Here is a 14,290-nt window from a genome sequence, read left to right as displayed (position 1 = left end):
TAAACAGTACAATGTTAAAGAATTTCTTTAGGTTTTCAAACTCCACACTTGGAAACTTTTCCAAGAAAAATAGTCAGTTATCCTATAGAGGAAAATAGTGTCATCTGTTTTAAGGTACGTATTTGGTAGTGGGAGTCAAGGTTCTAGGCGTAGACTCAGGGGCACCCCAGGTTCAAGGATGCACTCTTGTTACACCCTCAGCAGCACTAGGGCAGCCGGGTGCAGAGTGCTGAGGCATAATGTTATCCAATGGGGGATAGGGGGTCTCCGGTTGGTGACTGCTGACGAGCAGGACACTTGGTTGTGGCAGCCAAGCTCCTGGTGTTAGGCTCAGGACAAAGGGGGATCCGGTATACACACAAAGGGCACCTGAAGCGGCGCTGGGGCGGCTGGGTGCAGGGTGCTGTTTTGGCGTTGGGTGCCCTGTTTTCACTGAGGATTTTTGGTTATTAGCTGCAGACTCGGTCCAGGAAGACTTCCGGGAGGAACTAACAGCTGGGCAGGTAAGTTGGAGGGCCCAGGGACGTAGGTGCACCTCAGGTCCTCTTCTCCAGGGCGCCTGGATGCAGGGGTGTCTTTTGAGGTCGGATTTCACCTTACCAGGTCACTCACGGTTGGGGGGGGGGGGGGGGGGGGGGTCGGCGCACAGGCTGCAGGCGACGTCAGGGTGTTCTGGAGGGGATAACACACAGTGGACACGGATTCTGGAGTGCAGGGGGACCTCGCTGGAACTGTTGGGCCACTCGAACTCGGGCAGTAGGCTACAGGTGCAGTGGTAGTTCCAGGCATCAGGTTTCTTCGTCCTCAGCAGGCTCAGAGTCTGTTTTCGGAGTATCTTTTGAGTAGGGCTGCTGTTCACAGGAGATCCGGTCTTTGTTGAAGGCAGTCCGTCCTCCCTGGGGTTCTGGAGGTCGCTGCCTACAGGACAAGATGATTTTTGGCGCAGGATCTCCAGAAACTGAAGACGAGCGGGTAGGGCTGGGGCCAAGTCAGTTGTTCTCTGTAGTTTCCTCTGCAGGGTGTTTTCGTTCGTCCCTTTTAGGTCTCAGCTAGGCAGCGCATGCGCGGTCTTGTCGAGAGATGCTGTATACAGTATAGCAGGGGAAGCTCCACCCACTTTCCACCTATCTTCTTGATTGCAGCATTTAGGAATTCAGCCAATCGGATTGGTTTTTGGCAACTTAATCCCACCTCCTGACAGCCATGTCGTGATTTTTCTCCTTCCATAGCCATCGGCCCCTTTACTTTTAAAAGTCTTTTGTTTCCCTGCCTTCCCCCATTCCCTCCCACAGTCTAAGTTCACTGCCCACCACCACCACCCCACCCACTCCCGCTTGTGTTTTCTTGAACGTCAGCATTTTTGTTTACAATGCAATAGGGCTTGCGTAAATACGAATCCTATTGCATTTGTAAATGCTTGCTTTCTGCTGGGATTGGCTGAGTGAGTTCACACTATATTTTGCCTGACCGGTCCTATCCAGAACACATGCGCATACAACTTCTTTACAGGATATACACGGGCTAATTTAGGAGGAAGGCAGAGATAGCACAAGCAGTGAAACCAAAGAGGACAAAGTGAAGCCAGCGGGTTCCACTCCCTCCTCCTCACACGCAGATCGCCCGCCTGACTACTCTTCTTTGGTATGCCTCCATAGCTTTACATTTCTTGAAATGCAAAGTTTCAGGAAAGCTGTTTGTTGAACCACATGGAGAAAACTGTTCGTTGTATGCATCTTCAGGCAATAATGTTTAATTTGCGCTTAGGCTTTGGAGAACAACTCTGGGAGCTCTGCGGGCTTAACCACTGATGCGGTCCGGCTCAGGGAGCTTTCTATGGCTGCCACCTCCATTTGTCTCCCGTGTCGCCCTCCGTCCAGGACTCAGTTCCCCTCTGAGGCGTTTTATCGGAAGCTGTGCGTGATTCCACTCTGTGCCAGCCGCTCCAGTTCCTTGTACAAATGGAAGTGTACGCCCCAGTTGGCCCCGCCCAGTACCGTCATGGCAATTCTGACACAGAGTAAGTGTCAATCATTGTGCTAACGCAGGCCTCAGGCAGCAGCGTGCTTTCTCCTTCAGCTACGGAATGTGCTTTTCTCCGTAGGTACTGTACAATGAACAGTTTTAATAATAGTAAACGCGCGAAGTAAGGCTTTTTTTGTTATGCATCTAGCTGGTCAGCTTGTGATTGGGATTTACTCTATGAATCTAGCTTGAGATTCTAACCGAGGAAGGAGCAATAATAACGAAGCACTGGCTGTTCGCACTGTACTCTGCAAAGCGTAATGAAGACAGGCTTCTTTTAATATTTAAATATGCTGGGTCACTCAGAGGACTGTTCTCACGTATATTGTGTTGTTTCATTGCTAGGAGCACATAAACATCAGACCCAAGTTCTGCAAATTATGCACCCCGGTTGCAAAGGAGGCATGCAAAATGCCAATGGTAGGTAGAAATCTATGGCGCAGCACTAAGGGCATGACTGGTAGCGGTTGCGGTTGACGTTGCGCTGACCACTGAAGATGTCGATTTTGCAAAAACCAGGAGCCCAGGACACCACATATGCCCCTTACACATCCCGCCCCAAATCTGAAATGCAGCATGGACCTAGAAAATGGTGCCACTGTACAGCGACTATTCAATATAATACTTAGGGACAAAAAGCAAAAAGCACACTGACCTACAGCAGCATTTGCCGGTAAAAATCTTTCATGTTTAGTACATCTACTCCTTTTTTAGGTCTCTGCCTGATCCAGCTCATGCGCTTATCTGGCCGAGACATTTAGTAGCTGCTTTTAAAAGTGCCACCAAAGCGGCCACCAGCTTACTGTCACGCACACAAGCGCGCGCTCTGCTGCTTGTGCATCCCTAGCGTGCTTTAGCGCGTCATCGCGATGACTTTCGCTTTCAGAGTGATCGCGATGACTTTCGCTTTCCTTGCCGTGCGCATCACGCTTGTTTGCATATTGAACTTTGTGGATTTTTCAAACTACATCTGAAAATACAAAAAATACAACTGAGACATTAAGCAGTTCCCTTTAAATGTCCACCCGGGTTAGAGCAGCTGACTCCGGCATGAATGAGTGAACGTCCCACGTCGCACTATGGCCACTGCTGGACCGTGCCTGTCCAGGCTGACATAGCCAGTCAGCGCGTGCTCCAGCAACACCCCTTCTCTCCAAGAGTATGCAGTGCTGGCGCCCCAGAAGGTGCGCTTGCAACGCATTCAGAAACTCTCCACCATAGAGATTTGCTGTCATGTTGTCTCCTCTGAGGTAAGTTAGGGTTGTCACGCCTTCCCCTTCCCAGGGACTGGTTTGGAACGAATACCAGGTGCAGGGCGCAGGTTGGGTGAAGGTAGAATATCGGTACAGCCGCTGTGCAGGCAGCAAGATGAGTTCCCCGCAATGGAGTCAGTTCTCCAAGATCTGCCTACACATAGCTATGGTGTGCAATGCACGGCTGTCTGTGTTGCTGCAGCTCCTCCTCACTTCAAATGCAGGAAGTGCGCGCTTTCCATATGTGTTAAATTAATGATAGGCTGTAGAGTTTGGATCTCGTGGCCTGATTGTTCTTAAGGTACTCAGCCTCTCTCGCTCTGCAGTTTCTGTGCTGTTTTTTTTTAATCTTCCCACCTTATGTCGCTTTCTCATTTCCTTTCGTCTTTTTGAAACTTTTACAATTAAAAGAAATAGTGACCCGTTTCACTTTAAAATGTAAAACTAATCAGTCAGCGTTTTTGGTGCAGGCATGGTGCCAACTCGCTACAATTTGTGAGGTTTGTTGTCAGTTGCAGTTGGGTCCATTAATAGCCGGGCGTCAATTCCCACCATGCACTTGAATTCGAGCTTGCATTCAGACTCCCATAACCCTAAGTGGACAACCATCGAAAAAAAATCTGTTTTCTGAGCAAGTGCGTCATTACACCCTGTGACTGGGCAGCGCGGGGGTTGTCGTGGACGGTGTTTTAGGGTTTCAGACACTTTCTGCTCATGGTTGACTTTGCTCCAGGCGAGGCCCACGGCCGCGGTATTGGGTTAAACGGCACCTGCTGAGCATGACGCAGGTGTTGAACCACTTTTCTAAGAAAGTGTATTTCAATTGTTAACTTTTATTAAAAGTCGAGAAGGACTTTTTGTTTATTTACCTAACCTCTAGCAGTGAACACCGACTATAATCAGAACTTTGTTCTGTGCACGTAGATATTTGTACTGCCTCAAATTATTTCACCCCTATACCTCTAGAGCTTCTGCCTCCCCTGCTCTTGTCCCGCTACACCCACCAGACAGAGTAAGACTTTCAGAGTATTTCCCCACATGGTGGGATTAAAGAATTAAAAAGATCCTTACAGCACCTCCCAGGCCACTATGAAGGGGTTACGATGCCAGCACAGTGACATCACCTGCCGTAGTCCTTGATGTAATGTTGGTGCCTCAGATGCCACCATATTGCCGGTATCTACCTGTACCCTTGACGGGCCTACCGTGTATTTATTTATAAAGGTGTATGCATGCCACCACTTTAGAGCAGGAAATTACAAGAATAGTTTAACCCTGTTCTAGAAATCAGTAGTTGAACCCCATTACTGCCTACAGTATTTCGTCTTGCTGTGCTATCAAAGGATGCCTTTTTTTTAAGCCAATGATTTGGCTGGGCAGTACTCTGTTATGCCTGATGCTGGACTGCTGAGTTCTGGATTTGTCATCTATCACCCTGAGGTGCAGTTGAATCCTCTTCGCCAGTACCCAGAGAGTCGGTTGTGGAAAAGATGCACTTGGCCCTATTGAGCTGCATGAGGGACTACTTTACAATATCCGAGTTCTATTGTTTTGTTACAGCATAATCGGTACGAATTTAATAAGTACGAATCTGCTTTATGTGCGGTTTTCAGGACCAATGTTAATGGCCGGGGGTAAAACAAACACCTAACTGCAGAAATACAGAAATAGCTGGCTTGGGCAAATAGTGTCCTTTTGATATACCTTGCATTCACGTTTTTCCCCAGGGTGCTGGTTTACCAGGTGTATTGCTTTCGGATGAGAAACCCTAGATAATCACGTTAGCATTCTCTAGATTCCAGTCCATAGAACTTCTCTTCCACGAGCATCCATAAACAACAATATTTTTTAATCATGTATTTTCAGTGATATAACCACCAAAGGCCATGATATTATATTAAAAATAGAGCTTTGGACTATACGATTTCCTGCTAAAAGGCAGTATTTCTCCCCATGTGTTCCCATACCTGGCATGTCACACAGTTTGGTGCTTACTTTCCCTTCATGTTGAAAAACAGTACATGTTTCACCACCCAGGCTAAGGTACTGTATAGCTGAATACATATAAGGTCCCAAAGCCAAGACCGTTTGCATTTCAAATGCTTGTTCTTCTTAGGTTGCGGAAATCTGCTGTCTTAGTTCAGGGCTGCCCTTAAATACTGTATTTAGGGGGCTTTTAGGGGTCTCGGGTCAGTAGCCAACAGACTACTGACCGTAGGGTGACTGCGCCCTTGGTGTGTTCACCCCATGTGGGGGAGTGAGCACAATCCCTAATGCCGATTGGGGAGTGCCTGCCATCTGGAAGATGGCAGGCACTGAAGAGTGGGCTTCACCTTGCCTCTCCCACCTGAGGGGTAGAGTTGGCAGAGATGGGCACAACTTCTGGGCTGGCTAGTTTTACCCACGTTTCCCTGCTGAAAAGGAGGAGAGACAAAAAGGGGGCCTGCTCCTGATAGGAGAGGCTAGGAGTCGCATTACAAAGGATGCCAGGCCTTTGAAGCTCCCCTGCCACAGATGTCTTTTCCTGGCCTGGAGGAGGTGTGAACACCTTCACCCAGGAAAGGCTGTGTTTCTGGGCTCAGGGAGCGAAGGCTCTCACCCTAGGGTCCTGTAACATGTCTCTTGGTGGCAGGCTGCTGTGTGCCAGTCAGGGAACCCACCAGAGGCTGGTCGTTTTTCAGGGGGCATTTCTAAGATGCCCTCTGAGTGCATTTTTCATTAAATCTCACACTGGGATCAGTGTTGGTTTAATGTGCTGAGAAGTTTGATACCACACTACTCAGTTTTCAGTATAGCCATTATGGTGCTGTGGAGTCCGTAATGCCTAACTTCCAACACCATATACTCTTAATGGCAGCACTGCACTTACAGTGTCTATGAATGGACTTAGACACTGTAGGGGTACAGGGCACATGAAAAAGCGCTTCCACTTAACAGCACAAGACTTCCTTATAGAAGCACTCCTGGCCTCTTTTAAAATCTGCATAAAGTCCTGTGAGAGGCCTAAATGTCCGTATTGGATGAACTCAGGAGCCATGCTAGTTGGGGTGGAACACCTTGCCACTCGCCCTGGTGAGCAGATCGGGATGACATGGCAGCCTCCTGTGTGGTACTTTGGATAGATGAAGAAGGTCCGGATACCGGGCATGCACCTGTATCCTAACCACTTGTATAGTGCACCCAACTAGAGGGGTGGCTGATCTATGCCAGGGCAGTGGGTTGTAGGCATCGCACACAGCATTGCGTCGCCTCCCATGAGTGGGGGTGTCGCGCGACGATGCGGTGTGAATGCTCTCTTGGGCTTCTGCCTTCAGTACAGCGTACGCGGAGGAAGAAGCTTATGCGAGCGTGAGCTGCACGTACGGCCTTGTTCCCTTTGCGACGAAGTGACCACGAAGCCGCCTCTGCTCCCCAGACGCACATTTTCAATATTTTAAAACTTTCCGTAGAGTGATGATAATTACACACTGCATGGTTTTAGTTATGTGCGATTGTGACAGTAGCCATATCGCGGAGGTTACTAATGTACTGGCTCTATTATACTCACATGTATTGTACGAACATAGGGTTTATTTGACGCATAAGAGGTTCTGATGAGGGGATGTAATTGTGTCTGTACATATGCTCCTTTGTGCAGGTGAGGGGTGCTCGTTTGTTTGTGTGTGTGTCTAGTGGACACCATGATGTTAGAGAGCTTGGCGTGAGTGCATGATGCCTTATGTGGCAGTCACAAAAGTGTTGCAGCAGAAGTGCTTGCTCGGCAGCCCCCCGTAAGTCTGTGATCTGTGCAGCAAACAAAGGACATTTGTCAGGGCCAGATGATCTTCACAGATTGCCATTGCATTTTATTTGGTGTTGGGCAAACATTTTACTAGAAAATAGCGTTGATTTAGGTTAGCCATTTCATTCATTTATTACAGCAGAGCATTTATTTCTTCAACTATGCACACACCCTTTTACATACGTCTGCCCCCCTCCCCTCAGCACACCCATCCTCCCAAACGCACACCGATATCTTTTCCGCATCATCACCATGCTTTTTATCTGCCCTCTAACTTAAGCCATCCATCAAGGCAGCCCTACCCCTTTCATCCAGGTATTCCATGTATCTATTCAGCCCCACCCGTGCATCCATCCTGTACGATCCTACTTCTGTTGATAGTGACTCAATGTGTACTGACATGCGTGTTGTCAGTGTGTGTTTGTGTTTGGTTTTCAGCTAATGCTTAGACCTCTGCATAAGCCGGTACACCGGTTGGCCTGTGTGCATAGTTGTCTGTGTTGATTTGTGTGTGCAAGGTTTTCTGTGGGTATCGCCCGATGTTTGTGTGCATTTGCCCCTATTCTGTGTCTTAGTGCAGATGCACTAATTTTTAGTAGTAGTAAACTTTGTTCGGTCAACCTGCATTTATTTGCCTTCCTGTTTTTTTTGTTTCTTAAGCTTTTTCTTTGTGTGCAAGTTGTTGAGTGCGTTTGTCTGCCTGTGAGGGTTTCTGCATTTGTTTTGCGTGTTTTTTCACAGCTGTGTGCGAGTTTAAAGCCAGTTGTATTTGAAACATCTAGCAGGGAAGACATAGTTTCAGTTACTTGAGGGTGTACTGACAAAAGTAAAGGTGATTTCGGTTTTGTTTTTGGGTGCTCCCGGAGAGTTTGTCTCGTTTCAGCATTGAGTGTTTGTTGGTCAATTGCGCTTTGTGTCTAGGAGAGTGCACGCTTTTGTGTATGCACGTGTCTGAGAATTTCTGTTCACCATGCCGTCGCTTCTTTGGGTCATCTCTGCGTGTGAGCGTGCGCGAGTGTGTGTGTGTGTGTGTGTGTGTGTGTGTGTGAGAGAGTGTGTGCTCGAGTCTGGAAAGCTCACATATTTCTATGCATGTGATGTGGGTGTATGTTTGTTTTTGAACATGTCAGTCATCCTTTGTCTGTATATGTATGCATGTTTGCGGCAGAGTATCAGGGGGGTGGTATGGGAGACATTTACATACTGGCACTGTAAGCAGGAGTATGAGGGGAGATATGAGAGACACGTTTAAAAATATTTCAAATGGGCTACAGGTCAAACATGTTTTCTAAGATTGACTTTTTCATGTTAAATGTATTTTTTTATTGTGGCGATTCGAAGGGGTGCAGGTGGCAAGAGGTAACTCATATTCAGCAAGGCAGCAGGCGGACTTTGTGCATGGTTGATAGGGTTTGCAGTGCGTGCACCCGCCCTTTTGGTGCCGTAAATCACTGGGGCATTTGTCAATGTGTGCATGATTCTATTCTTGTTTCAGGCACAAACCTAACCTTGCTTACATTCAGTTTTCCAGTCACTGTCTTTGTTAGAACTGATTCACAATTGCTTTATTAACCTTCCTGCTTTCTCAAATGTGCTTGAAAATCCACCATTTGGCCACTATTTTTCCAAAATTCTCTTGGGGGAGAACCCCTCTCACCCCCCCCCCCCAGGCCATTTAGTGCTGCAACAAATTATGGCAGCAATCTCATTATATAACAGCTATGATATAGCCTCTCTGATTATGCCAGGGCTCATACCGTAGTAGTATTTGAATCCTTGCAATCCCCTTATGTTATTTATACGGTGCTGCGCACATCCGTTGTACAATTCTGGATAAATGATTATTAAACTAAATCACATGTGTGATGCCAGGAGAAGGTAGCCTGTCTCCAATAATTCAAACATAACCACAAGTGACACTTCACCTGTTACCTGGCTTCACAGTGTTTTAGTCGCTAGACTACTAATACAATTAAAACACCAATTTAAAACAAATTTAAACTTGTAAATTTTCAATTAGTTTATGAATATTTAATTTCAATCATTAAACACATCAACATAGATTATGATGATTCCCTATTGAACAGCATTTAATTAATTTTCAAAAAATGATGTTCACCACATCTTGATTTTCATCATGTTCAAAGCTTGCCAATCTTCAATGTTGCTTATTAAGCAGGATGTCCAATGCATTTCGGTATATATAGATCCCTTCTTCAGGGGCCTCTGCAATTGTCTGAAAGCCACGAGACAACTCCAAACTGTGTTCAACTCAACCATACTACTCTGTATTCAGATCACTGCATGACGTGTAAAACCCCAGTTTGGCCACTGTGTTCCCGCTAACACTTCCAACAGACATCCAAATGAAATCGCATTTCATGCACTCCCTCTTCACCTTCACTTGTCTGTCCATTATGTTGCCACATTTCCGCAGATATACTTACTGGGGCTGAAGGTAGTGGTTAGCAGTAGTTCCAGGGTTAGAGTGCCCTTTTGAGTCTGTGCAATTCTACCAACTTGCATGTTTTAAGAGTTTTCAAAAACTATTCTCTAATCTTTTCTCATTCTGAGAAATATTGGAAATTTACTCCTGTTATGGCGGACAAACCTTTTTCCAGGGTTGGCGGCAAAGTGAACTTGCAAACATTCAGATTTTCGCATGAGCAAATCTGCACAGCATATTTGCTCAGGCTAACATGCAGTTCACCAATATTTTCTAGGAGTACTATTTCTTGTCCTAATTCATTTTGGTTACAACATGGATCAGTGAAACCAGTCTGTGGGAACTGCATTTATATGTCAGTCTAATTTCTTAGTAAAGGCACTGACAACAGCTTCTTCCAACTCTGCCTGCCACTAGTTAGCCTTTCACCAGTGAGGAGGCAAACATTCAATATATCAAGATTTATAAAAAGGGGCTAACCACCCTATGCAGGAACTTGCAGGTCCTGGAGGCTTATTTGAGCAGCCAGGTCTTGAGGCTACTTGGATTTCTGGAAGTGAGGTGATGGTCCGAAGTTGAGTGGGGAGGCTGCTCCCGGTTTTCGCTGCGATGTGGAAGGAGCGGAGGTCAGAATCATAGTCTTGAATGGAGGCGGTGCCGAAGCAGGCACCGCCGCCGGGATTACGATGTCCCTTTCAGACTGCCTTTTCCTTGTTGTCCGAACGGAATGAAAAAGGACTTCGGGGACCCCAAATCAATGCAGGTCATGGTGCCTGGCACACAGACCATTGATGTACAGGGAGTGCTCTTTAACACTGCAGCTTGTGCTGCAACCCTTTTCCTGGGCCTCAGCACAAGCCACAGTGTTAAATTACACTTTCTGACCGCTAGCACGACGGCCCCACTGTAATTGGGCATTCTGATCACCACCTGCTTGTCAATCGATTTTCTCACTGCCGTGATAGCAGGTGGCGGTCCGACCACCTGATATCAAAATAAGGGCCCAAGGTAAAATCTTTGATCCTGATGAAACTGGTTGGTGTATCTGACCCGTGCTTCATCACAGCTAGTCTCACACTGCACCTAGGTGCCGTTCTACTGAGACCATTTTCTATCATTCGCACTTAGAGCTACTTGTCACTATTCCCACTTAAAACTTTAACCACATCGATGCCGGAACCGCTCCCTTATCAGCCGCGGTGGCGCTGTGCTGATGACAGAGCGGTTCCGTCATGGCCCGCCCAGCGCGCCTGCGTGGCGCGTTCTATTGAGCGGGCGGGGCCATGACGGAACCGCTCCGTCATCAGCACAGCTCACCCGAGGCTGGTGACGGAGCGGTTCCGTCTCCAGCGTGTGAGCGCCGCGCAGCCCCTCCGCCCCCTTAGCGGTGCGGCGGAATAGCCGCCGCAGCAAAGGTGTTAATGATTCACTTCTCTGGTTCACCTAACTAGATTGTCATTTTGTTTATTAAATTTTACTTTTTTTTCAAATTTGTTTCAGATTTTGATTTGTTTGCATTTTATTACTGTTTTGGTACTGCATACATGATTGGCACATTGCCCTAAGATAAGCCTGTCTGCTCTGAGCCATAACTACCGGAGGGTTGAGCTCAGGTGAATTTAGTAATTTTAAGAGTTTGCCGTGACAAGGGTAGTGATTACTCCCTGAGGTGTACAGTCACCCACACCAATGAATAATCAAATTTCTTACACTAGTCAGCCTGTAAGTTAGCTTGTTTGCTGAACCAGTAACTTGCTAGAAATCCCAAGACTAAGATATAGTTATTTAAAAATTACTGTTACTCAGATTAATCCATTGCAGAGATCTCATATTTGATTTTTTTTTTTTATATAATGAAAATGCCCATTGCATATGAATAAAAGAAAGTATTACCACAGTGAAGAAAAAAATCTCAAAGAGAGCAAGGGTATTTAAAGGGGGGTGGGAAAGCCCACAACACATTCCTCATGCCTTGTAATCAGCGCCTAAGTAAATATAAGTACAAACACGGGGTCATGGAACAAACCGCCATGGATGCAGCATGCCACGCACACAGGTAGCAGAGGGCAATTTATAAGTCGCAATCAGGCAGACTTGCCAAATGCCAAGCATTACGAGTTACATTAGTATTCCAGCACTGCAGCAAGGATCTGCAGTCAAACAATTACGATTCCCTATTTAGGGGCAGATTTACAAGCCTCGAGACACTTTTACAATCATGACACAGCGGTGTCGAAAACAATGTGCCACGTTGCGACACATTTACGTGACGCATCTAGGGAGATGCATCACGTTGTAAAGCCCTGCGTCACATTATACCTGCATCAGGTATAATTTATGCAGGGTGGGCGTTCCGACAGCAAGAAAGCTTCGCAAAAGTGACGCAGTGAAATCTACAAGATTTCACTGACTCACTTCTACGACGCCACTGCGTCAAAATCTTACGCCTGCTTGAAACAGGCATAAGGAGTGACACAGCACGATAGGAATATGCATTCTTAAGTATTACTTGAGTTGCGACTCAACTCCAGCAATATGTTACCTTTACGACAACAGATGTGTGGCGCATCTATCAATCCTTTCGCCGCATTTTAAATGAGACGCATCGATGGTGGCGTACTTTTTTTTGCGTGACACACTTGAACTGCTGCATCTCTGCTAATATGCAGAGATGCTGGCGTTCTTGTAAATCTGCCCCTTAGTCTCTTCATGTGTGTTCCGGTCTTGCGCTTGTGATACCTGCTAAGCAGGTACACACGGTCACTGCATGAAGCAGTACGGAGGCCTGAGAGATTAGCCATGCCAAATAGCTACTCAAGACATGACTGACTGCTGCTGTGTTGGATAGGTCATGACTAACAACACCAGTCCCGGCCTAAAATCTCTCACCTTCACGTGGATAAGAGAAGCACTTATGTTCCATAACTGTTAAGCCTTGTGTTAAGTTAGTTAAAGGACAAATGGGCAACCTTGCATAAACACCTCAGGAATGTAGCAGCTGCTTTTAAGGCAATAACTAGGCCACTACATTCCAGAAAAGGGATTATTTCCGATTCTCGAATGAACATAAATCATAACGGCTTTATTCTATTCGCTATAAAGGGTCACTCAAAGTGTCACACATTAGGCATTGAAACGCCACATATAAGTAAGTGCCCTGAAAGCACTGAAAGTCATACTAAGTAAATGTAGCTGACTCGGCCGATGGTCAAACGAGAACGGAGTACCTATGTAGGGATTTCGAGTACAGACAGGTTTAATCATAAATGGTAGAGAGCAGAACTTCCGAACTTAGTTTTCGGGGAAACTTTATCTCCCGAGTGATTACTATGTGGAGGATACACATATTTAGGCGCTAGCTGTTAGGAGGGGCTTTGAGTCCTGGTGACTCTGGTTCTTTACAGTCGCTTTGTTTCCAGACGGCCAGGTCATTGTTTCCACTGGAAGCCCTCTCTCTCTTACGAGGAACATTTGTGTGCAGGATAAATGCTTTTTATCTGCTTTTTCGTAGGGGTGCAATATTGGGGGCATCGTTGTTCGTGGAAAAATACTTCACACCAGAGGTTTGTCTCGCAATAAAAAAACAGCAGTTTACTAAGGTTTAGCTTTTAAAGAAGGGCGAGCTAATATTTATTACGCATGCGCGCGCCACACACCTCTTTTCTTCATACGGTTTTCTTGCCCCACACTCCCGCTTCTGTACTGCGCTCCGCTGACAATTACGAATTTACAAACAGAAGATCTAACCTGGACCACACCGGAAGCGCACTGCTACACAACCCGACCTTTTCCGGTGTCCCGGCTACTGCGCAGTTCACTGTCCTCGTTTCACGTCGTCCATTTTATTCGGGAAGCTTGTCACGTCGCGCCTGCGCAGTTACAAAAAAAAATCTGTGTTTGTATGAAGCGGAGAGCCATAGTGCACGCCGGGAAAGAGGATTAATGCTCCCGTGCGTTGCTCACTGTAGCAGGTAAAAAATGGCGCGAAATCGAGAACTGTGACGTGATTCGCTCAGTTTTCTGGTGTTTCTGTCACGCGTTCAGCGTGATTGGAAATACAGATAGCAATTACTGTCAAATGTTGGTACTTTTTTTTATAATTTATTTGTAAATATGTAGTTGGTCTTTTACAGACATATAGATGTTGTGTTGTGCTTTACCTTTAAGGCTCGTGAGTGTTATGGTAGAATGTTATGATGACATCTGGAATGTGTGTGTGTATCTTATGATTGTGGGGGCAGTTGAAGAGCTATGGTATAAGGCAGCGGATGCTTCCTGGCGCTCACCTGTATTTGAATACCTATCTGCATTAAAGCGTATTACTACAATCTATGACCTAGACCTTCATTACAATTGGCGACGATTGGACTAATTGAAGAACCCGTGGATATTATTTGAACCTTTGGGCAGTTTTGGTACAAATCCGGAGAAGAATCACTGTAGACTTCTATCTTAACAGTGATTTAAGTGGCTCCGTGGGAAAAGACAACTTGGTCTAAAAGCGGTAAGCGATTATCCAAAAAGCGGCATACCTTGTATATTAGGAAGTTTTATAACATTAACGTCTTACCAGCTAAGTCTTTGAAACGCTGCATCTTACGAACAGCTACAAGGTTCCATGCTGATGCGCAAGAAGGAAGTGCGCGAAGCAACGACGCGCGCGAAGCAACGACCTGTCAGGAAGCGCGAGAGTGTAGCGCGTGAAGCAGCAACCGGTGAATGTCTATATCAAGGAGGAAATTACACAATTACGCAGGGTCACGCAACGTAACCTTGCGCGGCGGCCAT

At 46.3% G+C, this 14,290-nt stretch overlaps 1 protein-coding gene across 11 annotated transcripts in view; it reads right to left on the bottom strand.

Moving 5' to 3' along the window:
• ZNF740 (zinc finger protein 740) overlaps positions 1-13,381 on the bottom strand; it is a 195,305-nt gene extending 181,924 nt beyond the window's left edge. For 5 of the 11 annotated variants that reach the window (XM_078687395.1, XM_078687478.1, XM_078687447.1 and 2 more), the window contains exon 1: positions 13,159-13,358. The gene's annotated coding sequence lies outside the window, so the exon portion shown is untranslated. Of the gene's footprint in view, positions 1-13,158 lie in introns of all 11 variants that reach the window. The other 6 variants (XM_078687430.1, XM_078687454.1, XM_078687438.1 and 3 more) reach the window with 5 other exon arrangements.
• Between the last annotated feature and the right edge of the window lie 909 nt (positions 13,382-14,290).

This window comes from Lissotriton helveticus, chromosome 1_1 (genome assembly GCF_964261635.1).
Source record: "Lissotriton helveticus chromosome 1_1, aLisHel1.1, whole genome shotgun sequence".
NCBI classification, from domain to species: Eukaryota; Metazoa; Chordata; class Amphibia; order Caudata; family Salamandridae; genus Lissotriton; species Lissotriton helveticus.
The sequence above is the reverse complement of the archived record's forward strand: the minus strand, read 5'-3'. Positions and strand labels throughout refer to the sequence as shown.